The sequence below is a fragment of the Amborella trichopoda genome, chromosome 10, assembly GCF_054954075.1.
Source record: "Amborella trichopoda isolate Santa Cruz 75 chromosome 10, AtrichopodaSantaCruz75HAP2 v2.0, whole genome shotgun sequence".
Classification (NCBI taxonomy): Eukaryota; Viridiplantae; Streptophyta; class Magnoliopsida; order Amborellales; family Amborellaceae; genus Amborella; species Amborella trichopoda.
In genome coordinates, this window is record NC_142345.1 from 2,050,384 (window position 1) to 2,075,892 (window position 25,509).

Sequence of the window (25,509 nt, forward strand, 5' to 3'; positions counted from 1 at the left end):
TCGAAATACTTAGACATGCTCTCACCCAGTGTTGAAAAAAACGCCGAGTCGAACCGGACTCGCCCTGTTCGACTCGGGAATCGCTATGGATGGCTCGAATCGGCGAAAAAAATGGGAATCGTCCGGTTCTAGAGAGAACCGGACGATTCTGTACAGTGACTCGCCAATTCACTGTACAGAATCGGCGAGTCCCGTACGGAATTATTATTATTATTTTTATTTTTATTTTTATTTTTTTTATTTTTTATTTTTTATTTTTTATAATCCATGATATATTTTTTTGTAATACTTGATCGATTTTTTGGTAATCCATGATCGAATTGTTTTTTTTTGTAATCCATGATCGAATTTTTTGTTTTTTTTTTTTTTTTGTAACCCATGATATAATTTTTGTAATCCATGATCGAATGTTTTGTAACACATGATCGAAATGTTTGTTTTTTTTTTGTAATCTATGATCGAAATGTTTGTTTTTTTTTTTGTAATCCATGATCGAATTTTTTATTTTTTGCTTTTTTTGTAACCCATGATAGAGTTTTTTGTAATCCATGATTGAATTTTTTGTAATCCATGATCGAATTGTTTTTTTCTTTTTTTGTAATCCACGATTGAATTTTTTGTTTTTTTTTTGTTGTCTTTTTTTTGTAATCCATGATCGAATTTTATGTAATCCATGATCGAATTTTATGTAATCCATGATCGAATTTTTTGTAATCCATGATTGAATTTTTTGAAAATTTGTGATTTTTTTTTTTTAATCCATGATCGAATTTTTTTTGTAATTCATGATAGAATTTTTTGAAAATTTGTGATTTTTTTTTTTAATCCATGATTGAATTTTTTTTTGTAATCCATGATAGAATTTTTTGAAAATTTGTGATTTTTTTTTTTTAATCCATGATCGAATTTTTTGGAAATTTGTTTTTTTTTTTTTAATCCATATTATTCAAAGAGAAAATGAGAGAGATGATGATTCTGAGGCCACCCTATCCCAGCCATATTTTTCACATATCGAGTCCCAACAGCAACAGTGTAGGGATGAGCACGACAGTGCAGGTGAGCATGAAGGATGGACAATCTTCGGGAATTTTAGATTGGGAACACAACAAAACACTAACACTCAGGGATTTGGGAATAGTCAGACGCCTGCTAATATCGATGATTCGTTTTTAGATCGAATCAATGAATTGTTAAACGAATTCAATCAATGGCACCAGCGTGACCAAGAAGAACAATAACGTCGTCTATCATTTTATTTTTAGATCATATGTTACTAATTTTATGCTTTATTATAGTCCATTTATGTTGATATACTTATTCCATGATAATTATATGTTTATCCTTTTGTGTGATGTAAATTAAATGCTGAATGGCGGTTCCATGCAAGGAAAGAACATATCAATATTCGCATATTCATTCAAAAACATGAAAAATTCTTAATGGAGTACCCTCATTTCTTATTGAATTCCGAAAAAATAATATTTATAATGAATTTTAATAATTTTTTCGGATTTTTTTTAAGCTTTATTCTGACCGATTCACCCGATTCCCGATCCAAATCGCCGATTTGCCTATCCGGATCTGTTTTTTGGAAGTCCGATCCGGATCACCGATCCGTTTTGTAAACCATTGCTCTCACCTTATCCAAATCTTCTCCTTCTAATGTGATACACGTCTATTTCACTTGACCGGCTGTGATGGGTTACGATTTTAAAATCTCATTCATTTAACAAAGGATGGGGTTTCTATGAGTTAGCTGACTCATATGTACTCGTGTGGCCCCACTAAAATTCACCTGAAAGATAGATTTTACTTCCGAAATTTTAGAGATTCACCATCAAAGCCGAGCTGATCATAAATATGAATAAAATATTATTTTTTGATCTTTAAAATGTGTTTTCTTTGTGGGTATGTTTTAGCACCATAGTTGATTGACACTGTGCGTTTTACACAACGTCCATCTTAAAGATGGACGTTGGAGAGTTAGTGGCCTGTTGCTCCCACAGCCTCATGGAACAATTTTCCTTTAACAAATATTTCTATCTCATTAATGGAAACTTTAATAAATGGGTTGAAAGTGGCTAATTTTCAGATCTCCTAATTTTCAATATCTCAACTTAAATCAAAGATAGTTTTCCAAAAGTTCACCATAATTCCAAAGTGGTTAACCAAACATAGTATTTTCCTTTACCCAAAATGCAATCTTTTGGACCCTGAATGTGCACCATTTATGCTGCTGCTTTAAAATCTGATCTTAAACGTCCATTTCAACAAATGGAACGGTTATGGAGCATATCACGAGCTCCAAATCAAATTTTCCTGAAGGACTATTTATTTGAATGTTTTAGAGCTTTTTAGAGTCTCAATCTCGGGGAAAAAACGGGTTTGTGGTGTAGTTATACCAGATACATTTAAATTATATTGAGAAATTTAATTTTTAATTAGTCATTTTTTATTTTTATTTTATATTCAAGTCTTACTTTTGAAAAACAATTGCATTTTTCTTTTACTTTTTATCTATTGGATTAGACTTAAATTGGGTCAACCCTAGTCCCCAAAGGGTAGGGCCAGGCGTGGACCTAGCTCAACCCTAGTTCCCAAAAGGTCGACTCAGGCTCAACTCGGCCTTGACAGGGCCAAAAAGGTCTTGGCCCAAGCTCGGCTCTAGCCACATCAAGGGCATGATTAATAAAATAAAAAAATATAAACAAAATAAAAAAAAAGATGGCCAAACTGGGCTAGCCATGGCCTAGGCTTGCCCAAGCCTTACCCTTGGGCCATGGTTGCTTGGCCCTCATGCCACGCTCAGACCCTAGATTTTAGGGTTGGGCAGGACCACCCCACCTATTACCACCCCTTATTTCAAGTTTTTAGGTCTTGCGGCTCTCTTTTGATCTCCCAAAAAATGTTAATTCCGCCTATTTTGGTAGAATTGATATTTCCACAAAAGAAAAAAAACATTTTAAAACGTAAAAATCGGTCTCCAATTAAAAATGTGAATTCTACCCTAACAGGCCATACAAACAGCCGTTTGTATGGAAATAGGTCTCCCAAAAACTTATTTCCCGGGAACCAAACGAGCTCTTATTATATGAATTCGATGCCTTTAAAGACGCTGTCCTAATTTTCAGTAAATCGGATGGTTATGAATAAATCGGATGGCTCAAATTCATGAGTTTTTTTCACATAATTTAAACTAAATATTTGCCCCCCAAAAAAACTGCTCCCTACCCGGGGTCTTTAAGACAATCGGATAAATGATAAGGGTACAATAGTAATTTTCCCACCACTATATCTCAGCACCCGCGAACGCGTTCCGCATTTGCCTGTAAAGGCCAGTAAAGGTATTGACCTAAATTTTATCTCTCCTCTTTTACCCACCATTTCTCTGCAACTTAGAATTCTTGGATTTTTACAAGCCTTCATCAGGCTATTTAATAGGCTTTAGTCCTATTTTTTCCCGTAATTGCATTTTCTTTGCCCTAAATCATCCATTACAGTTTGTGTCACTGTTCTTCACGAGTTTTCAGTGACTTCATTCTAGCTCCATTGATCACTGTGTGATTTTCCGGTTCTGATCTTAATTATAGTCCTTCATGTATTTTTCGAGCCTATGAGCATTGATTCCGGCCATTTACCTGAGAAATTCAGGTGAAAACCTCTATGTCTATCCATTAATGGTGTAGTTCTGAAGAGATGAGCCCTAATGTGGGCATTGACAGTGTAATTTTCTGGTGATTAGTTTTTGTTTTTCATGATGAGCTCAAGTCATGAAAAACGCAATGATTTCATCCACGAAAAGGCCTATAGATTATCCAGCACTCCATATACAGAGATTGCTCCTTGCTTGCCCTTGCCCAGCCTTCCAGTTTTTTGCGGAGCTCTCAGCTCAGATCTCTCACTCTTCGACAATCAAAACTTTCAATTCATTGATCGTCCTGAGATACTTGCACAAGCTAGTAGGATTGCAGCTCTCCTCAAAGACACTGATGTTAGTTACCTGTAAGTGCTCCATAGCATTTGTTTAAATACGAAAGATTCGATACTCGTAATAGTAACAAAAATTTCGCTGTAATTTCTACTATTAGTATCAGGAACGGTATCATTTTCACCATTGTCAATATCCACTTTTTGGCAGGTCTGTCATCATCGGTAGTAGCAGTAATAGTGCTTAGTATGCCCTTTTTATCTGTTGTAGCATTATTTGTACTTATTATATTCATTTTAAAAAGGCTAAGTCTGCTCGTTGGGGATTTTGGGTACATACTTCAAAGGTTTGAACTCTTGACCTCCCTTGTCCAAGTCTACGAGCAAGTTGAAGCCTAAGGGGTGCTGTTATGATCTTCATTAGTCTTTAAGAAATTTATTATCACAATATATTTTGACGGTATGGATGGAAGCATGAGTATATCTGATGGAACTTAGGGGTGGCTCCAGTAGGCGATCAGATGATGGAAAATTTGTTTTAAAAAGGAAGAAAGGAAAACTGATGAAAAATCATTATCTTCTTAGAAAAATTAGAAAAACAAAAAACATCATAAAACTGTAAAAGTACATAGAAAACTAATTTTGAGTCAATTATAATTGATTTAGTCAAAGATTAAATTAATTACAAATCCTTTATAATTAATTATAAATGACTTATATATAACCCAAGTTTTGGGGGGACATACGCTGTATCCTGCCAAGTCTGAGTTACCCAGGCGAGTCCGGGTTGACGTGCCTGAGTCTGAAACACTGATCTAATCTATTCTGGTCCTATCGTGGAATACTGATTAGAAATAACTTGAAACACACGAGTACTATGACAATAAAGTGTCCACGGAGAATCGAATTGAATAGCTGGATGAGGTACGATTTCAAGCTGAAGAGATTTTTTGAAACTTCAAGAAAAAGAAGAAGAAAAAAAACGACACTTCTGTAATCATTGCTCTATATTTTTTTACTTTGACTAGATCTGGGTACTGTTGTTTTTTCTTTTTTCCTTTTTTTTCTTTCTTTTTTTCGAATGAAAGTAAGGGAATTTTGAGAGGTACATGAAACATGGTTATCAAATTTCCTATTATTGGAGCTATTTGTTGATTCAAGGCCTTACTGTAGTGTAAACTCCATTTTTGCTGACTAAAAACAACACGAGTATTGACGTTGTACTGGTTAAAATCTGTTAAAACATGCGAGGAACAACTGTTAAATGTGCCTTTCGAGCTGTGCGCTGATGACAGATTGATGGAGTACATAGTATCTGGGCCTGGCTATTTTCTTGGCCGCGTTTTTCTAAATTGAAAGGATAATGTATGTCATGTTACTACAATTGAAAAAATAAGTGTGCCATGTTTCTAACTTGCTACACAAGCTTGTGCCTTAAATTGATCTATGCTTGCAGATCTCTCTGAGATGATGCCAATTCTATTTCTAGTCTCACTGGGGAACCTGGGACCCTAATTTCTGAAATTCTTCACTATGACCCTGAAGCTTTCAGTTGCTCCTGTCCAGGTAATTTTATTTGGAAAAACAACTCTTTCTTGGGTAACTTATAAACAAATAAATATTTGATCTTTGGTAATTATATGGTGGTTTTCTTCGTTCTTTACTCCTTTGCTCTTTCTTTTCTCCTTGTCGTCTGTTAGTCCCTGTTAGGCATCGAGGTTCATTTTATCTCCATTTAATGATTCATGAAAGATAACCACTAGTATACTTACTTGGGAACACTTTGATATTCATGGGTATATAGTCTTTTGGCTTGTTTATGGGTAACTCTAATTAGTCGGAGGCATGCATAGGCAAATGAAAGTATAAAGGTACGTGGTTTTTCCAGAACAAGAAACAATTTGACATCACTCCCCTTTGGCTATTGATTCTGCTTAATTGAAAGGCATTTCCATCGAGCAGCTCATCTGTGTTCTATAATTACTTTTGGGGTAAATTAGCAAAAGGCTATTTCTCAAATGGCTTAAAAGCTCCATCCTTTCATGTAAATCACCTTTCAGCTTCGAATATGACTATCTTGCCCTTGTGTTTGACTTATTTTCAAAAGTTTGGCCTTATATATTGCTATAAAGGCATGTAAAGTAAATAAAAGTATAAAGATGCCACTTCGTATTTTGGAAAAGGTATTCTTGGTTGTCCAAAATTAGAGATAGGTACCGAGGATCCATGACTATTATGTTATATGTCCTTGTTTATTCATTGTATGTGTCATAAAAGTTCTATTGAAACTAATATTTACTCTCTGACTGAGATAGTTTGCATGATGTATTTGATTCAGGTAACCTGTTTCTAGTTAGTAGAAATGTACTAGTATGCTAGCTAGGAATTCCATCGACATTTCCTTTCTTTTTTTTTTGTTTCCTCAGATCTCTCTAATTAAGTGTTTATTTCTGATTAAGAATGGTGCTGTTTAAGTTCCTCAGGTTTCATTAAGAAGCAGAGTCATCATAACTTGCCATCTGAAGGGAAAACCTTGGAGGAAAAGGTTAAAACTGCTGTCCTGGAAGAAAGATTTTCAAAAGGGCCTCAGCACCAATCAGATGGGCTTATTAATGTATGCAATTCCTGTTTGACGATACTTTATGCTTGATGTTTTGTTCTCAGTTGCCCTGTTTCTCTGCATAATTGGAGTCAAAGCTTGATTTAGGCAAAATTTTCAGTCATGTAATTCATGGATGTTATATCTTCATGTTTTACTTTTCTTAAAAACCTAATTAGATAAAGGAAAAAAATTACTCTTGTTGAAGGGTATTTGGTTTCCGTTCCATGCATTTCTGCAGGAAGTTCATGAGAGCATCGTAATTTCATTAACTATAATTTATGCGACGTGTTCTCTACATAAATGTTGCTACACTATAAACAGTCGATTGCCAATTTTTAGCATGTGTACTAATAAATTTCAGACCAATGTCAATGACCTCAATGATTGGGTTTTGCCTTCATTCTTGATGTGCATCTTTTTCTATTTTGATGAATAACACTCTTGGCATCTTCATGATTTCACAATGGCACAATAGATCACTAGGAAAGGAAGAGATAAATCCCACATGAAATCCCTTTGGATTTTTGGTGAGCATTCCCTCTATTAGACCCACCATGTCATTTGCTACTCTTATGAGCATTTAGAATGAGATCGCCTTTGAGCAGCAGGAAAGTTCTCTTAGCATTTTCTGTCTTTTATGGCTTAGGAAATGCATACTAAACCAGCTTATCATGTTTAGAGGGTCCAGTCTACCACCAGTAGGCTGGAAATGGATCTAAACAAGTCCCTTGTTGTTGAAGAGAGGCCTAGCCTATGCTTCTATGGAAGCCACCATGCAAAATAATTTAATAAAGGTCTTATTAAATCTTTCAAATCCTAATCAGTCCTGTTTTGGTCAGATCTAATGGAAAGTCAGCATATGATGTAGCATGATTCTTGAGGCTCAGAAATGATTCCAGTCTTACGCAAATTTAGATTTTTCTTATTATATTTTTTATCAAACTCAAAACATATTTGTATGTCGTGAAAAATTTCATTCATTACACAAAAAAAAATAAAAGAATAATAGATTGTTATGATGATGGTGGAAGGGGCATAATTGGAAAGTCCCTCTCATTCGCTCGCCTGTATAACAGGGTTGAGGCTTCCAACCATCCAGGATGGACCACATATCTACCGGTAGACATAGCCCAGTTAACCTTATCAGTACCAAGAGAAATAGCCACAACATGAGTGACCTCATCATCAATCTGGTTGGTGCAAATTGCACCAAATTTCTCAGCTGTTTTCCAAAGTGGGTGAAGGTGAGGGTTTGTGAACCCAACATGAAAGATCCTACTAAAAACCACTTTGCACCCTTTTAATATCTTTGCCTGCTCACATGCACGAATCTCTTTGACATCTACCTCATCCAGGGACCGATTAGAGAAGAAGCTTTGGTGTATCGTTTCAATAACTTCCAAAGATGAAGCCAATGTGCCATCCTTAGGTCTTTCATCATGGTTGATCTCGAGAAGAGATGGTCCATGAAGTCCAAACTGACGTCTGCTACAGGGAAAATATGTATACCTCTCGACAACAATCAAATTGTGCTTGTGATGGGGCCAGACCTTGGCAGAATCATCTATGATAACAACTGCAGACTCCATCCCTAAAACCCCATCTAAATCCTTGCTTTTTTGCAATCTCTTATCCGTGTCAAATGGGTCACCATCGTCACCCTTTGAGATAACACGCCCTGCAAATAATGACCCAGTGGGATCCAACAGCTTTGCCATCTCAGTAGCATATACCTTGTTTCCCATTGTGCAAATGTGCAGCTCATAAAGCTTACTAGCCCTCTCAAGAAAATTCCAAATCCCCGGTCGCAACTTGGTCCACATTCCCATATTTGGAAAGCGGAAGAGGTGACGGCGAGGCTTGAGCCGGTCTTGCTCCTCCTTCTTTTTTAAGATTTCATTGTGTACTCGATCGACTTCTATGAACTTGGCAGAATTAAGAAGAGTGTGGTCAAGATCCAAGACAAGGGAAAGCTTCTGGGCAGAAAACATTTTGTTCTGCTCCTCGATCCTTCTTGCTCTTGCCTTATCAGGTAAATTAGTGGACAAGGGAAGTGAAGAAGTTGGGTTCACTGACATGTTCAATTCTTGGCTGCTTGAAGTAATTGTACTGAAATGAGTGGTTGATTGGTCGGTTTCATTAGATTTAGGTTGTGGTATAGAGCTCACATCTGTTGGAATCAAATTGGTGTGAAGGATTTGTCGAGGGTCACGAGGTTTCATTCGGGGTTTCCCCACATCTTCTTTCATAGAGCTCATGGATAAAGGAGCCCCAGTATTCAATGGCATCATTGTACATGTAGAGCTTGAAGAGGAAATATTTTGTGGCAATGGATTAATATGCCTTTGAAGAGCCTCTAATCCCTGTTGCTGCGTCTGGATTAATTGTAGAATCATATTCGGGTTTGTAACAATATCCTTAATCAAATCTGGCAATGAGGCTATGTTTCCCAAATTGGGTAACATGTCCCCTCCCATATTGCTTGAGCCTGGCCCCATACCTGGCCTAAGAGCAGTTGAGATATTTATATTGATATTACCATCAAGTTTCATATCTGAACCCAAAACTGTACCATTTTCTGGTTTTACTGGTCTCTCCTTCATAGAATCACTGATTTCCACCCTCTGTTCCTTCGAACTAGGCAAATTACCAAGAATCTTTTCTTCGAAGCAGCCACCTCTACCGGGCATCACCTGTCCACCATATGACAGGCCTCTCTGCCGTTTCAATCTATGACCATCAACCACAGCCTCCTCAACGACCTTGGTCTTTCGACTATCTAAGATGCCAACATTAAGTATAGGTTGTATGGGTTTCACATTAACAGGATCAATAGAACTGCTGACTTCATAATTGGTGTTCGCAAGCCTCGGATCCCTACTTCTCCTTGGCTGACTGTTTATTAAAGGATTTGACCCAAAAGTCGAGCTCCCAGCTTCCCTGACTTGTATTGAGTGGGAGGAAATTGAAGGATTCAAACCATGAAGGTTGTTACTCACAATAGGTCCTGATTTCTGGATAAGAGCCATACTGCTTTGTCTGGGTTGTATTAAAAAAAATTAGTTCAGGGAAGGGTGTTGCAACCATTTGATTATTAGAAACAATTTAAAAAAGAACATCCCTCTTTTTTAATTATTTTATCAAACATACAATGAGAAATCCATAGAGTGGATTTTTTCAAATATTTCAATTTAAAAATGGAAGTTCATTAGCTTTTAGTTTTTCCTTGGTTTTTTTTTATTCAGTAATCTGGTAATGATTTTGGGCTTTTCTCCATAAACCTTTTTTTGGTTCCTTTTTTTTATATATATATTTTTTATTTTTATTCAAGGTCGAAATGAATCTGTATGGTTGTAGAAAACAACTTCTCTCAGGCATCTGGTTCGGTTCTCTTTTTGTTGTAATTTGTTTATTTTGTCCCAATTGTTTGATGAAAATATAGAATGTATCAGATTCAGAGATCAGTTGTGGGTTGTGATATTTAAGTCGTGTTTATGACATTTCTAAACGAAAAGTATTTCCTCTGCTTTCTAATATCATCTCTTTCTATATTTACATCTATCTTCACTCTCTCTAGATGTTCAATTCACTCAAACTTTCACTACCAAAAAAAAGGCAGGAAAGAAATAAAAAAAAATTTAATCGCCAAAGAAAAAACAAAGAAACTAGGGCAAAAATTTACTCACCAAAGAAAAAAAAAAATCAAGAAACTAAGACTCCAAGCATGAGAAGTTTCACTTGATCCATAAAAACCAAGGTGGAAGCAAGCGAAAGAAATTGAGAGTCTCTCTCTACAGAGAGAACAAATGTAAATAAGTTGAAAAAAAAGACTTCCAAACTCTATTCTCTCTCTCTCTCTCTCTCTCTCTCTCTAGGAAAGCAAACAAAGACTACGAAGATAATAGCCTTAAAAAGTACCTTGGGACACTGATATTCTCTCTCTCTCTCTATCTCTCTCTCTCTCTCTCTCTGTTTTCTCTCTCTAAGTTGAGGACATTGCACAAAAATCTGCACAATTGGTCACCCAAAAAAAACGAAATAGGAGAAGACCTATTGTGTGCGCTAATCTTTTAAGGATAAAAATCAGCAAATAAGAATCAAAGAAATCCAAATCCAATGGCCAATCTCCTCTACCCCTAGTATCCGTATGAAATAGATTCTCTCGTCACAAGCTTTCTTGAATCCACGTGTTACATATGATTTTCAATTAATATCAAGATTTTCTTAGAAAATCAAAATCAAGATAAAGGAAGTTTCAAGAAAATCAAGAAGATAAATCAGTTCCATTGCAAAATTAGTGTTGTTTACATATGATTTTCAATTAATAGCAAGCATTTCTTAGAAAATCAAAATTAAGAAGATAAGGAAGTTTCAAGAAAATCAAGAAGACAAATGAGTTCCAATGCAAATTAATTTTGTATTGGCGCTATTTTTTAAGAAAATCATGAAATTAAAGCTAGGTCTCATGTTAATAAATAAATGAATAAAAATTAATTACCAAAAAAAAGAAAAAGATCAATAAATTATTACTAAAACACAACCCAAAAAAATAAAAAAATTTGTAAAACTAATAAATTCAATAAATTATTCACCAAAACACAACCCAAGAAAATCACTAAATTATTCACCAAATTAAAAACCAAGAAAATCAAAAACTTATTCACCAAAACACGAACCCAAAGCACAAACCAAAAAAATCAAGAAATTATTTATCAAATAAAAAAAAATCAAAAAGTTATTCACCAAAACAAAAACCAATAAATTAATATTCCTATTATGTGAATGTGAACGCACAAAAACCAATATGGAGGCAGTTAAAAGAAATCAGTTATTCGTCATGAGAACGATAACTCACAAAAAAAGAGCTCGTTTTTTTTTTTTTTTTTTGATGGAGTACTGATGAGAGTGGAGGGTAGGACTTTATGTCGATGCATAAGAGAAAAGAAACCCAAAAAAGAAAAGAACACAAAGAAAATCAAAAAAGAAAGAAAAAACATAGAGAAGAGAAATAATGAAAATTATAAAACAATAGAAAAAGAAAATTTCGTATAGAACTTTAATTTTTTGTATTATTTCATGGTAGATCTTCATTCCGTATCTCTTTCAAGCAGCAAAAAAAAACCCAAGAAAAAAAGAGTTAAAAAAGTTTTTGAGATAAAATGGTATAAAAAGATTTGTTGGGGTTAGTTTTTATGGTCAAAAGTCAGAGGAGATAAAAGATGAGGGGAACGGTGAAATCTTAAAGATTTCTTTATGCCACTTGAAACAAAAACAGAAAGAATGTCTATCATGAAATAATATGAGGAATTAAGGTTCTATATACGAAATATTTCCCAAAAAAGAATGAACGTACCTGAAAAAATGCCTTACTCCTATTCTTCTTCGCTCTCTAACCAAGCCCGGATTATGTCACACAACTATTGATTTAATCTTTACATAAAAGCAGTGGTTTAAGAAATGGATCGGTGACCCGAATTGGGCACCTCAAAAATCCATTCGGATTGGTGAATCGGTGATCTGGATCGGGAATCGGCTGAATCGGTCGGATTAAATCTTAAAAAAAATCTGAAAAAATTATTAAAATTCATGATAAATGTTGTTTTTTAGGAATCCAATAAGAAATGAGGGTACTATATTATTATTTCATTTTTTCATCAATTTACGAATATTGAGATGTTCTTTCCCTGTTTAAGCTTATGTTAACTATTAAATTTGTATTACATAAAAGAAAAATCATAGAATTGTCATAGATAAAATATATAATCATATATGGACTATAATAAAGAATGGATTAAATCGATGAAAAATTGTCACTAAATCTCGAATTATTGTATTATCTTTTATTTTATTCATTTTTTTATTTTTTAATGACATTATTTTCTTCCTTTTATTTGGTTTTTAGAGGATAAATTGTTTTTTGACAAGAAATGCTTGTTGCATTGTCTTTTATTTTACTCTTTCTTTTATTTATTTGATGATATTATTTTTTCTTTTTATTTTTTTTAACGAGAAAAATAAAACTCATTTTTTTCCTTTTCTTATGACACTATTTTCTTCCTCTTTATTTTTTTTTTATGCCATTATTTTTTTCCTTTATATTATTAATTTTCTTTTTACTTTTATGATGATATTATGCCCAAACTTAATTGAATTACAATATTACTTTAAAAAACCCTCTAAAATAATTCATAAGATTACTTTATTTCGTCTCATATTTGTAGTTTGGCCGGAAAAAAAAAACCATAATAGTTCTTCACAAAACCGTGACTCAAAATCGAAAATCTTTATCAATCATATGCATACATTTTATGCATTAAAATTTAAAAATACAGTTTTGCATTAAAAGTTTAACGTGTATTTTTTTGCATCAATAATTTATCAATATGCAATTTTTTACATTAAAAATTTTACAATAAGAATTAAAAATAGAGTTTAATTCGTCATGATAATTAAAACGTGGTCACGATTTTCACAATTTTTAGAAAATCATGATTTCTCAAATAAATCAATCATCGATTTTTTTATAAAAAAAAATACAGTTATTCACAGACCCACCTGACATCAGTCATTTCAACTTGAAAAGCCGCCTCAAATCGAATAAATTACATCAAATTGAATACTTGTTATGATAACCAACGCTATAAGAAATCAAAGCCATATAATATTAACACATTATTATCAAAAAATTGAATAAAATTGATTGAATGGGGAAAAAAAAGACGTAGTTCTTCACAGACCCACATGACATCAGTTATTCCATCTCAAAAATCAAGCTCAAATTAAATAAATCAGAGCAAAGTGAATACATGTAATGATAAACAACACTATAAGGAATCAAAACCCTATAAAATTAACATTTTATTTGTAAATAATTGAGTAAAATTGATGGAATGGTGGAAAAAAAAAATGCAGTTCTTCACAGACGTCAATCATTTTTTCTCAAAAATTAAGCTCAAATTGAATAAATCAGATCAAATTGAATACATGTGATGATAAAAAAATACTATAAGGAATCAAAATCCTATAAATTTAACACATTATTTGTAAATAATTGAGTAATATCGATTGAATGGAGGAAAAAAAAAAAAAAAAACACAGTTCTTCACAGACATCAGTCATTTTTTCTCTAGAATCAACCTTAAATTGAATAAATCAGATCAAATTAAATACATGTGATGATGAAAAATGCTATAAGGAATCAAAACCCTATAATATTAACGCATTATTTGTAAAATATTGAAAAAAATTAATAGAATGGCACAAAAAAAAAAAAAAAACCGCAGTTATTACTTTTTTTTCTTGCACCTATGGCTTCAAATTCAAATCTGATATGTAATCGTCCAAAATACTCACAAATTATGAACAATAACTTCTAAACAATACTCTTAAGATCAATAACCCTCAGATTTTACAAAAAATGATGTCCTATTTTGCTTGAAATCAATGAAATTACGGATCCCTAAAACTCAGGCTATGTTCTTCACAGATCCAAATATTTATGATCAAAATCGATGATTTCTACTACAATTTAGTGACTAAAATGACTGAAAAGATTAAAGTAAAGGCTGAAAAATTCGATTATAAAGCTGAAAAAGATGCAAAATGATAAAAAACTGAAAAAAAACCATGAATCTCGTGAAGAACATTGTGCAACCCATGTTTTACTATTGGGAATCGGCTTGACTCGACGATTCACTATTGAGAATCACCTGGTTCTCTCTAGACATGAGCGATTCCCAGTATTTCAGTAGAACCAGTATGGATGTGTCAGTTCCCAAGTCGAAACGGACGAGTCGAGTTGGATTGGAGTCGCCCACTTTTGAAACATCAAATAAAACTATTAACCAACAAAATAACGTAACATAAGTTTGATTTATGTTCTTTTAGATTTATGATCCCTCACCACAAAGTTGTTTTGAAAACTTAGATTTGATTACTTTTCTTTAAAAATGCTCATTCAAATGTAGATCCCTAAATTATAGATGCATAAAGCAATATTAACTAGGTTTTTCTTGATGGATCAAATGTACAAAGTGTTCATAAAGGAGCACATTAAAATATTTTTACTTACGTGGTTGACGTTGCAAGGGACCACCTGTGCTTAATAAATGCTAATAAATGCATTTAGTACAAAAATGTACTTTTTATTTTTTTTAAATGGCTAATGTCTAACGTTAAAGATATATATCTTTAAGTAAATCTTTTATTATTAATAATGGTCGTAATGGTAACAATGGAAACATACCTTTGATATTGTATAGCAGTTTTTCAATTTTTTAGGTATACGATTTTTTGTTGTTCATGTAAAGGTTGATCGAAAACAGTGAATTTTCAATCAAAGAGAGAAAGAATAGGAGAGAAAAGAAAATGGGGCAAGAGAGAGAGGCAATTTTAGAGAGAGAAGGCAATTTTAGAGAGAGAAAGATTAAGGAAAAGTGAAAATGAAATACATAGGTGTGTCAGTTAGCGTTAAACTCTTTTCAATACATTTGACTGGTCAACCTTCATCTCAATTTTAAGATTGAAAATTGGATCTAATGGCAATCCATAGGAGTCCTATGCCATTGGCACGTGGTGAGATCCTGTAGGATCATTACTCTTTTCAAAATTATTAAGAAATAATCTTGACTATTGGATGTAAATTATTTCTCTTGCCCCAAACTTTACGGACACGATGGTTGCCATGGTGGGAGTTATCTAAACTTCCCTTTAATTAAAGCAAACAATAAAATACGATTTGCCCTCAATTTTCGGTCCATCCCTCCTCGATATAAGTGAATAAATGTTGGATATGGAGCTCATCCTTTTTCTGAGCAAAGGTGGTTGTCGCCGATGGTTTAACAAGATACTTGTGTGTCTCTTGTAACTAGGGGAAATGTTTAAATTGAGTCGAGGCTCTAAACAATGAAATTAGAGCCTACTTCAAAATTTTTACTAGAAGATATTATTTTAATATTCAAATATCTTCAAATTGATCATCTCGACATCAAGATGCATATACAAGAGGGAAATCTGGATTTCAAGTTTTGGAAATAGTGCATCTTGTAATACATTTTTGGACTAATTTTTAAGTTTTCATAAATGTATTCAATCTACATTATTTTTGAAGCTTTAAATTTTATAGTTAGAGATGAAAATATATTTTAAGGCTATCACAAAGATTTTCAGTATTGAAACCACATTTCTCGACACTATTTAAAGGTGTGCTCTACTTTGATTGCTTACAGCTTCACCTCTACTTTGGGGCATGTGTACATATGCCCAAGTTGCACCAAAATAAAATATTAAAAAAATAATAGTCAGAAAATAAACAGATGTAATTACCCCTGAAACTTTATAGGTGTATTTTATGTAATTTTTATCATTCAAATTATTTGTTTTATATTTTATTCATGTGCATCTCACTAAGGCTCATACACCTGCAAAATATTAGATCATTATGATTTGTAAAAAGAATATTAAAATTCAAACACTATCTGACATCTGTGACCATGTGAAAAACTTTGAACGGTGATAAAGCTATATGTGAAGTACTGTAGAATTTCACCTATAGGTGTTTTGTAGTGTTTTCTTATATATATATATATTAAACATTCTAAGCACTTGGAAGCTATAATGAATAATAGTATAGGTGGAATCCCAGCCGTCAAATCTTCATCTTGTAACTCAGAATGCATAACACAATATGAATTTTAGTATTTTTTCTAAAAATCAGATCATAATGAAATTTTAGATGTATGTACTAAAAAATAAGGCGCACAATTAAAAATATATAAACAATATTTCCAAAATCGGATCATAATTAAATAATGAAAATGATGTTTTTATATTTTTATATTGTACGAAATACTGTTATGTATATACATCCCAAATTTCATCTTAATCCGATTTATAGAAAAAAATTAAAAATAAAATTAAAATAATGATATGTATTTTGAACCACTCGTTGAAGATTTGAGGGATAGGATTCCACTTACATTGCCATTCACATATGTATATAGCTCATATGAACATATGAGTCCAACGACCCAGATTGAATATGGGCCGATCTTGGTCACGACCTCATTTTGTATTTGAATTTGAATTTTTTTTTTACAAATCAAAATAACTTGAAATTTTAGGTGTCCATTATTCTCATCAAGGCGAACCTGTTTGAAGGGATTTTTCCGTACCTTGAGTCCCCGATGTGGAATAAAAGAGAAGCCGATCAATAAAGCCCTGACAAACATCTATAATTTTCGACTGTCTCAGAATTTCTCAAGAACAGGTTAGAACCTTTTTTAGGACTCCCAAAGGCCACCTGCCAGTTTTATCGTTATCCAACATGTCTAAGGTAGCGCAGACAAAGAAACAATTTCGGAAAAATCAGCTTCTTGCACATTGAAACGGACCCTGTAACTGGAACCCTATTTTTGAAGCGATAAATGGCTATGGGACAACCGCCATTAGATCAAACATTGTTGAAAACCCCCAGGGGTCAATTTTCAGCTTAAATGAACGATCCAAGACAAAGTTATAGGAGAAACATTGAAAAGCGATAGGTCGCATGCTATTCCTGTGCGGCCTCCATCCACCAATCTTCATTAAAGGACATTGGTTTGCACAGTCACAAGCAGCAACTTTGGAGATTTGTATCTCACTCGTTTTGAGTCGTATCACGCTCAAATTTTATGAGCGTGTTCATCTCGTCAAGACGAGCGTTTTGATACGTGGCACACCCATTGACAATGCCCGAGCAGGGAGAAAAGCTAGAGAGAAGATGGCGATTCGTGGCAAAAGTTGTAGGAAATTCATCAGCGACGTGTCTTGCTCGAGAAGCTATATCACGATGCTCACACATCGGATCGACACGAAACCAGTTGCATCGCGTGTGTAAGGTCCAAGGCTATGTCTGGTCTAAACCCAGCACGTGATGAATGGTTGGATTCGGAACATGAAGGCATCGAAGTTGCTGCAGATTCTGCTTATTGGAATTCAAATTTCAGCAAAAAACCCAAGATGGAAAAGTCTCTTTCGGGCACGAAATCGAGCTGCATTTGTTGTAACGCGATCGTGATGGCATGCTCAGTGCAATCAAGAGAAGAAATCACAAAAAAAAACAAGAAACGAACGCACTATTGATCAGAAGTTTGCAAGATTCATGTAAATTTCAAGTTGCGTGATTGTGGCCTAAAAAGGCGATTCGTGGCTCGAAGTTGGTATCAAATCGATCGTCATGCCGAACCCAACAAAAAAGTAATCTTTTTTTTGCTAAACGGGTGCCGGAGCAACCCTGAATTATCCATAGAGGATCACGTACACTCTAGAGCAGCAAGAGATACTGTTTTTGAATTTTGTGTATTGTTGGGTAGGGATAAAACAGTCATTTTGCAACCATTTGTAAATTTTTCTTTAATTCAAAGAAATTGTAATCATCATCAATTAGGCTAGATTTTAGGCATCTGCCCATATTTGGGCCCAATTCTATAAATACATGCTAAACCTAATTGTAAAGGGTTTCCCTCAAGTTTCAATTTCATGAATAAAATTTGAGAATTTTATATTGAGATTGTGGGTATGTCTTAGAGAGAGAGAGAGGAGAGAGAAAAAAACGTCGGGTATCCTTCAGTGAAGGTAAATTTCTCTTTCCTCGTCTCATCTCTATCTTTCTCTTCGCTTTTCATATCTCTCTTTCTCTCTCCTCCTCTCTTCTCTCTCTTCCTTTTCTTTCTCTCTCTCTCTTCCTCTCTTCTTCTTTTTGTTTCTCTCTCCTCTTCTTCTTCTCTATCTTTCTCTCTCTTCCTTCTTCTGTCTCTTGCTCTTCTTTCAACACACACTGCAGTGGGTCATCTTTGTGCGTGTCTTTCATCCCCTTCTTTCTTCTTTTATCTGTTTCTTTTCTTACTCATCCTTCATTCTTTCCTAATCCGTCCTCTCTCTTTCTTGATAGTCTTTCTTTACTTTCTTTCTCTCTCATCTTCCTTTCCTTTCTCTTTCCTCTCTTTCCTAATCTCTCTTCTTTCTTTATCCATGTTCTCTCTTTTCTCTCTCTTCTCCATTCATGCATGGCGGAGTCTATCATCAGGTATGGTGTTCTCTTTCTCCTGAAGTATGCACAATGAGCCAAGTCTTAACCCAAGTGGCGGGTTGTGCCACTGTCCAAGTTCCTCTTGCCTCATGTTGCACACGGTGATGCACATCGTCACGCATGACATTCCTTTTCCTAAATTCTGACAAGGATATTGGATCGAGCCCTTAACCCGAGTGGCAGGCCGGGTCGTGTTTGAGTCCTTTTAAACCTGCACGACAGTGCTTATCGCCGTGTGTGTCCTTTTTATTTTATCTTCTTTCTCTTGTCTCTCGCCTATCATGGACGTCAGAACCCATCATTGTCCATGTTCTCCTTCTCTATCCTCTGTCATGGACAGCAGAACCCCATCGCCGTCCATGTTTTCTTCTTCTTTCTCTTTCTTCTATCATGGACGACGGAACCCATCGCCGTTCATGTTCTCTTTCTCTCTCCATTTCCTGTCATGGACAGCGGGACCCATCGCCGTCCATGTTCTCTTTCTCTCTGCCTTTCCTGTCATGGACGACGGACACCCATCGTCGTCCATGTTTTCTTCTTCCTTCTCTCTCCTCTGTCATGGACGGCAGAACCCCATCGCCATCCATATTTTCTTCTTCTTTCTCTCTCCTCTGTCATAGATGGCAGAACCTCATCGTCGTCCATGTTTTCTTTTCCTTTCTCTCTCCTCTGTTATGGATGGCGGAACCCTATCATCATCCATGTTCCCTCTTCTCTCTCCTCTGTCTTGGATGGCGGAATCCCATAGCCGTCCATTAGAGAGAAACTATAAAAGTTTTATGCAATAAAGAAAGCATAGAAACCTTTCTCAATAATGTATACAAACTTCCATCGGCACAAAGTGAAATCCCTCGCATCATTCTCCCCGTATTCAAGAAATAAATTGACATATCATTAGCCAAAGAGTTAAACAAAGAAACATGATGTACAATTCTTATTTTAGTTCTACATTTTCTTCAAGTTATCATTGTATTTATTTAGACAATCTTATTTCTTCTAATTTATATATTCTCAAAGAATCTCATTAAAAAGTTTTAGTTTATAATTTTTTAATTATTAAGGTTATTAAGTTTAGTCAGTGAGCTATCAAAAAGCACCATTATCAGGCACTCTCAAATGGGACTCAAAATCCTATTTTCTTTCATAATCATGCAATGTCGAGATGCTCAATTAGAGGGTTTTTGAGACTCAAAACAACCTTTTTCGATGATCTTTTGATATGCATCCACATTGCAACCTTATATAAACTTTTTCCAAAACAATATGATGCCATGCCATGATAAAACGCACATGTAAGAAAATAGAGAGTAAACATCCAGATAGTAGTAACATGCAAAAGGTATTCCCATGCACTGGTATAATATTTTAAGGTCAAGCTTTTTAAGCTTTCTCTACCGTATAAAATTTTTATACTTCTCCTTATCCAACAGTCCATTCTTAATGGACTGCTGAGAAGGCACCAATCACAATGTAACATCTCTGCACTATTTATTTTTCACTTTTTCACAAAATATTTTAACACTAAATTTTGAGTGTCCACTCCTCTCTTAAACTCATACCAGTAAGAAATACAAAAAACACTTAATAAAATAAAATAATCAAAATATTCCTAAAAAGTTTAAAGGGTATTTTGATCATTATATTTTATTGAAAAACTCTTTTTAATATTTTTTTTAAGTATGCCCCATTAAGAAAATGGCACATACCAAATTTCATATTCATAAAATTTGTAAAAAAATAAAAAAAATAAAAATAAAATACTATAAAGCGTCGAATCTACTTGATCTAAATTGGACAGCTGGATGGGGGAAGTATAGAACATTTCCCATCTTTTAAACCTTAAATCTAAGATTGATTTACACACGGACCCTAAAATTTTTCCTAAAATACGAAATGCTCCATTTATAGGTAAAAATTACAAAGAAAGTTGGTCAACCCACTTTTTTAAAAAAAACAAAACTAAAATTTGGACTGAGGACTCTGTCTTCAGAGTGAGGGGCAATTTTAAAAAAAAAATTAAAAAAAGGAAAGACTGACCTTCAGCCTATAAATAAAACATTTAGAATTTTGGAAAAAAAAAAAATTAGAGTCTCTATATGAATCAATCTAAATCTAAAAATAAAAAAATTAAAATTAAAAAATTGAATTAAAAGATCCATCTCTAAAAAGCAATCATGTCTTATTACATAACTATCCTCTCTCTTACTAAATAATGATAGGGTGATTTGTTGAGGCCTAATTCTTAAAGATATGGTTCAAGGCCCTACAAATATAGGGAGAGGGAGAGTTATTATGATGATTGGGGTACTCTATTTTACCTGGCTTTTCTCTCTCTAGTACTTTTTTCTAACAAATAAATAAAAGCAACATAAAAATTGGATTGCCCACTTTTTGGATTTGGGTTTAGTCTCTATAAGGTTGCAACCTTAAACAATCCAATTAAGACGCGCCTCCAAATTCTTGAGATTATCTAAAAATCTATTTTTATATCTAATTATAAAATTTTAAACTTAAAAAATGGTTAAAATCAAGTAGATCTACACATATGAAAATATTGAAAATGGACGGTCTAGATAATGTGTCACAAGATGCACAATTTATGGGACGCATAAATTTTTATTTATTTTTTCATTTTAATGCATCTCGATGTCGAGATGATCAATTAGAAGGTTTTTCAACATTAAAAGAACATTCTCCGATGGATTCTTGATGTGCATATGTAAATCTACATTTTAAGGTTGCAACCTTATATAATATTCCTTTGGATTCTTTTATCTGAATTCAAATGTTACACCATTTGTTGAATAAATTTCAAATTGCATCTCAAATGACAAATCAAAATGAGTGTTAAACTTTATTAAATTATACACAATGTTAAATAGTTGATTGTATTTTAATACTTTTTCTACAACTTTTTCTTTTCTTTTGTTTTACATTAAGAATCGCCTTATGCGATTAGACTCTCAGTAAAACCCCTCTCTCTCTCTCTCTAGCAAATGAGTTGGGATGAAGTTTTGATAGGACGACTTTATAATATTCGATAAAGTCACATTTCAAATTTTGATGTCAAGTAATTTTAAGGTGGACTTTCTATACCTTATTTGAATTTGAAGTTTCAAAAAATTGGTAGAAATCAAGGAAAAGATTTGAAATAGGTGATCCAAGAAAAGCACAGCAAGTGGACCAATTTTAGGATTTCAATTCTTTTTTTCTTTTTTATAAGTTTTCGAGATCTATAATTGTCGAGTGGGACATCATCATCATCCAAGCTTTGTCCCAATTACATGAAGTCAACTACATGATACAAGTTTCTCCATTCTTGTCTATCAATGGTCATACCCTCATAAAGACAAAAAATTACCATATCTTTTCTTACTACTTCTGTTCATATCCTTTTGGACCTTCCCAATGCCCATTTAGATTTTTCCACTTAAACCAAACATCGCTTCCTAACTAATGTTGTATTAAGTCTATGCTGCAATAGCCAGCCACTGAAGCCTAGTTTCCCCTTATCTTATCGCCTATTGAAGCCACAACTAAATTTCCTTGTATGGATTCATTCCGCATTCCATCAGGCTTATCTCATCACTCATCTATCTCAACATCATCATCTTAGTTATGCACATCCTGTGGATATATTGTTTCTTGACCGCCCAATATTCCGCCCAAAAAAGCATGGCTAATCTTATAATTGTCTTATATAACTTTCTCTTCAGTCTCAAACCTGAAATGCAACATTAGTAATGTCAACTGCTAAGTACTCAAGTTCAAGCCGGAATCCTAACACTGTTAAAGGAAAGAGTTTATTTTTTGTTACACTGTTGAGTAAAGTCCAATTGTCTATTTGGTCTTGACTCTTAGTTACTAAGGACGGTTGGGGGATTTCACAGCCAGATGTTATGTTGAATTTGCCAACTTTGTTTTTGATAGGTACAGTAAAGATGAGACCAATGAGTATTTGGGTGACACCAGAGAGTGGGGAATTTAAGTTAAATTTTGATGGGAGCTCTCTGGGCAATCCAGGTTTGGTAAGGCATTCGAGATGTGGTGCGATATTGAGGGAGATTCAATTAATCTAATTAGTTGGTGCAAGAAGGAGCAGCGTATTCCATAGGAACTAAGGTCTAGCTGGCTGCAGATTATGAATCTGGTGGCGCCACTTTCATTTTTTTTTGGTCATATCTTTCGCAAGGCAAATTCATTGGGTAACGTTCTGGCTAAAGGGGGGGCCCTTTTGTCCTCTCTAGATATCTCCTTTGATGTAATTTCTTTTGAGTAGATTTTATAAATAAAGTAAAGAATATTTGACAAAAAAAAAAAGTTTTTGTTGTATTCCATATTAATAACAAGTTTTCTACGTTCATTTTTAAAAAATATTTTTATAATAATTTTCTTTGTTATTTGGCCTTTTTTTGGATCAAAACTTTTGATTAAGCAAAAAGAGTTCATGCTCTCGCAAGAGCATAGTGTCCATTTATTCCCTCGACCTAGGAGTAATTATAGAACCTCATATTTTGGGGATGTAACCTCTTCAACTCATAGACTAACCTCGACAAGAAATTCTAAATCATACTTTCTATGCACTTGAAAAAGTAATGCCCCTATATTGAACAAAGACCGTCCAATTCTTTTGAAGGTAAAAGATAGAAATCCTAAAATTAAAAGAAAAGAAATATTTGGATGAATCAAAAGGATTGAGGGTACCTTGTTTTTATTAAAATATAAAACAGTTCAATACATATCATTTTACAACCCTTTCATTTGGAACACATGTAGAAGCAAAGTAGTTAAAAAAATTGTTGGCTTAACTTGCCATATTGTAGCTTCACCTAGGCTAGCTGCTTTCTTAGCAAGACAATTAGCAACCTCATTGGCCTCTCTGAAAGTGTACACATATCTGTAAATTGCTAGGAGAGTGGGAAAGGGGCTAGGGTCGTGTGGTAGCACACCCGCACCCTAGTGACCACATTGTGGTTTCTATTCCTACCATTAACACCACCCGATTTACACCTTGAAAAAGCTAACTCCTAATCTACTTGAAATAACGGGTAGGGTCTGTCGTCCCCATTGAATAAAAAAAAAAATGTTACGAGAGTCAAGTTTTGAAACACAATTGACAGCGAGGATTGCATTTCTTCTGAACCAGCATCTTTGAGTAGCTCTTGATTTAAGAGTTGGAAACGATTTAAATTTTTAGTTAGGGAGGAACCAAGGTTAAAGGTGTTGAATTTAGCATTATTGTGTATGGCAGAGCCTAGAGGGGTGAACGCCACCCATATCGTTTCTCAATATCCACCACTAAAATTCAAATTTTCTCTTTTGGAAATAATCATCTAGCGATATTTTTGGGTGGATCCGATACTGAAAAAAAAAAAACATTGAAAATAAGTCATCAGCCTGATGGAGTAGGTATATAGTATACACCTACGAGAGTATGGAATATGCACTCCTTAGTTAAACAAGCAAATTTTCAACAGTTTTTACATTACTATAATTTTCCAATAATATAAACCTCCGACTAAGAATCTCATGCTTTTAACATGATAGGGCTTTGAATAACACTATTTTATTCTGAATAGTCTTCTTTCTTCTTTTCCTTTAGTCCGTTATAAGAGCCTATCAAGCCTAACTTTAGCCAATAACCAAAAAAAAAAAACTAAATTTTTTAGATCAATACAAAACTTTGTTTTTTTATTTTGTATCTATAAGAGCCCATTAAGCATAAATAAAAGTTAAAAGTTGAGATAAGTTTCATTTACATAACTACCTATTGAACCAAGTTCAAACAAAAGAGGAGATTGAAGAGGTACATTAATTCTTGGATTTATATTGCTTTGGCTAGTATTAAGTAAGTAATCATATGTTCTAGCTTTTTAAATCATAGCTGATCAATTTTGTTTTGATGACCTTAAAAAGTGATATCTTAGAGAGAATAGATATCGAAGATGATGAAGAAGTTGTCTACACCATTTGCTTGTATGACATGGGCTTTGACACGGTTGATGTGAGGGCGATGTCGTGCTCACATATATATCATGGGGAGTGAATTATTGCTTGGCTAGAGAACGGGGAGTGCATTGTTGCTTGCCTAGAGAATGGGAGTAGCTGTCTGGTATGCAGTTACCAATTGCTCTCTGCCGACTTAATAATCCTTATAGAAGTTTTCTCCTTGGACGTTATTTTGTGAGTTGATATAATAAAAAATAAAAAATAAAAAATTATAATTTGGAATTGTTTTTATATTATATTCTGTTTTTATAGAGGTAAGAGTGACACTGGTTGGAATTGGCCTTTGTTATTGATCTATCTTTGTTTGAATTGATTATTTATCTATATTATTCTCTTCCATATATAGTCATTGTTATTTTCAAATTGTTGTTTTAATATATTTCTATCATAATTGGATCTACCTAAAAACTTAAGCAATAAATTACGGTGATATCATATGGGGAATCATGCTTTGGCTTCCTATTTTTCATGTGGAGAGGATTTTCTATTTTTTGTGAACCAAATCACCTTGAGTGCTTCCACAATCTAAAATTAAGATTTGTAGAGAGAGGAGGCTATGTTGTAATCCTCTAAGAACCCTTCTTTTCTTTTCTGTTAATTTTAGAGAGAATCGAGAAGGCAGTGGTGTGGCCCTCTCTATTATTGTTCTTGTTTATAATAATCCTCCTAGGCTTTCTAATTGCACTAGAGTTTAATTATTTTTGCTATTGGAATGAATTGCATATGTATCCTGATTTTCTCATTAAAAATCAATATTAAATTATGAAATTAATCTATACATATTTTATATATAATTTGGATGCTTTTTATGGTGACATGAGTTTTTAATATCACATATCCTCTATTTATATTCGAATAAGTATATATAACGTTGACACTTTAAATTGTGTTAGTAAGGTGCACA

The 25,509-nt window shown here is 33.8% G+C and overlaps 1 long non-coding RNA gene and 1 pseudogene across 3 annotated transcripts; one reads left to right on the forward strand and one right to left on the reverse strand.

The window, feature by feature from the left end:
- Positions 1 to 3,313: 3,313 nt before the first annotated feature.
- Positions 3,314 to 24,820, forward strand: LOC18446567 (uncharacterized). Of its 2 annotated transcripts, none has more exons than XR_016043095.1 (4): positions 3,314 to 4,002; positions 5,384 to 5,493; positions 6,411 to 6,541; positions 24,513 to 24,820. It is a non-coding gene; the product is annotated as an uncharacterized LOC18446567 (long non-coding RNA). The 2 variants fall into 2 exon arrangements; XR_016043096.1 differs by having other exon boundaries at positions 6,403 to 6,541; positions 24,513 to 24,814.
- Positions 6,408 to 10,557, reverse strand: LOC105420079 (RNA polymerase II C-terminal domain phosphatase-like 3 pseudogene; annotated as a pseudogene). Its single transcript, XR_016043094.1, has one exon. The product of XR_016043094.1 is annotated as an RNA polymerase II C-terminal domain phosphatase-like 3 pseudogene (transcript).
- Positions 24,821 to 25,509: the final 689 nt, after the last annotated feature.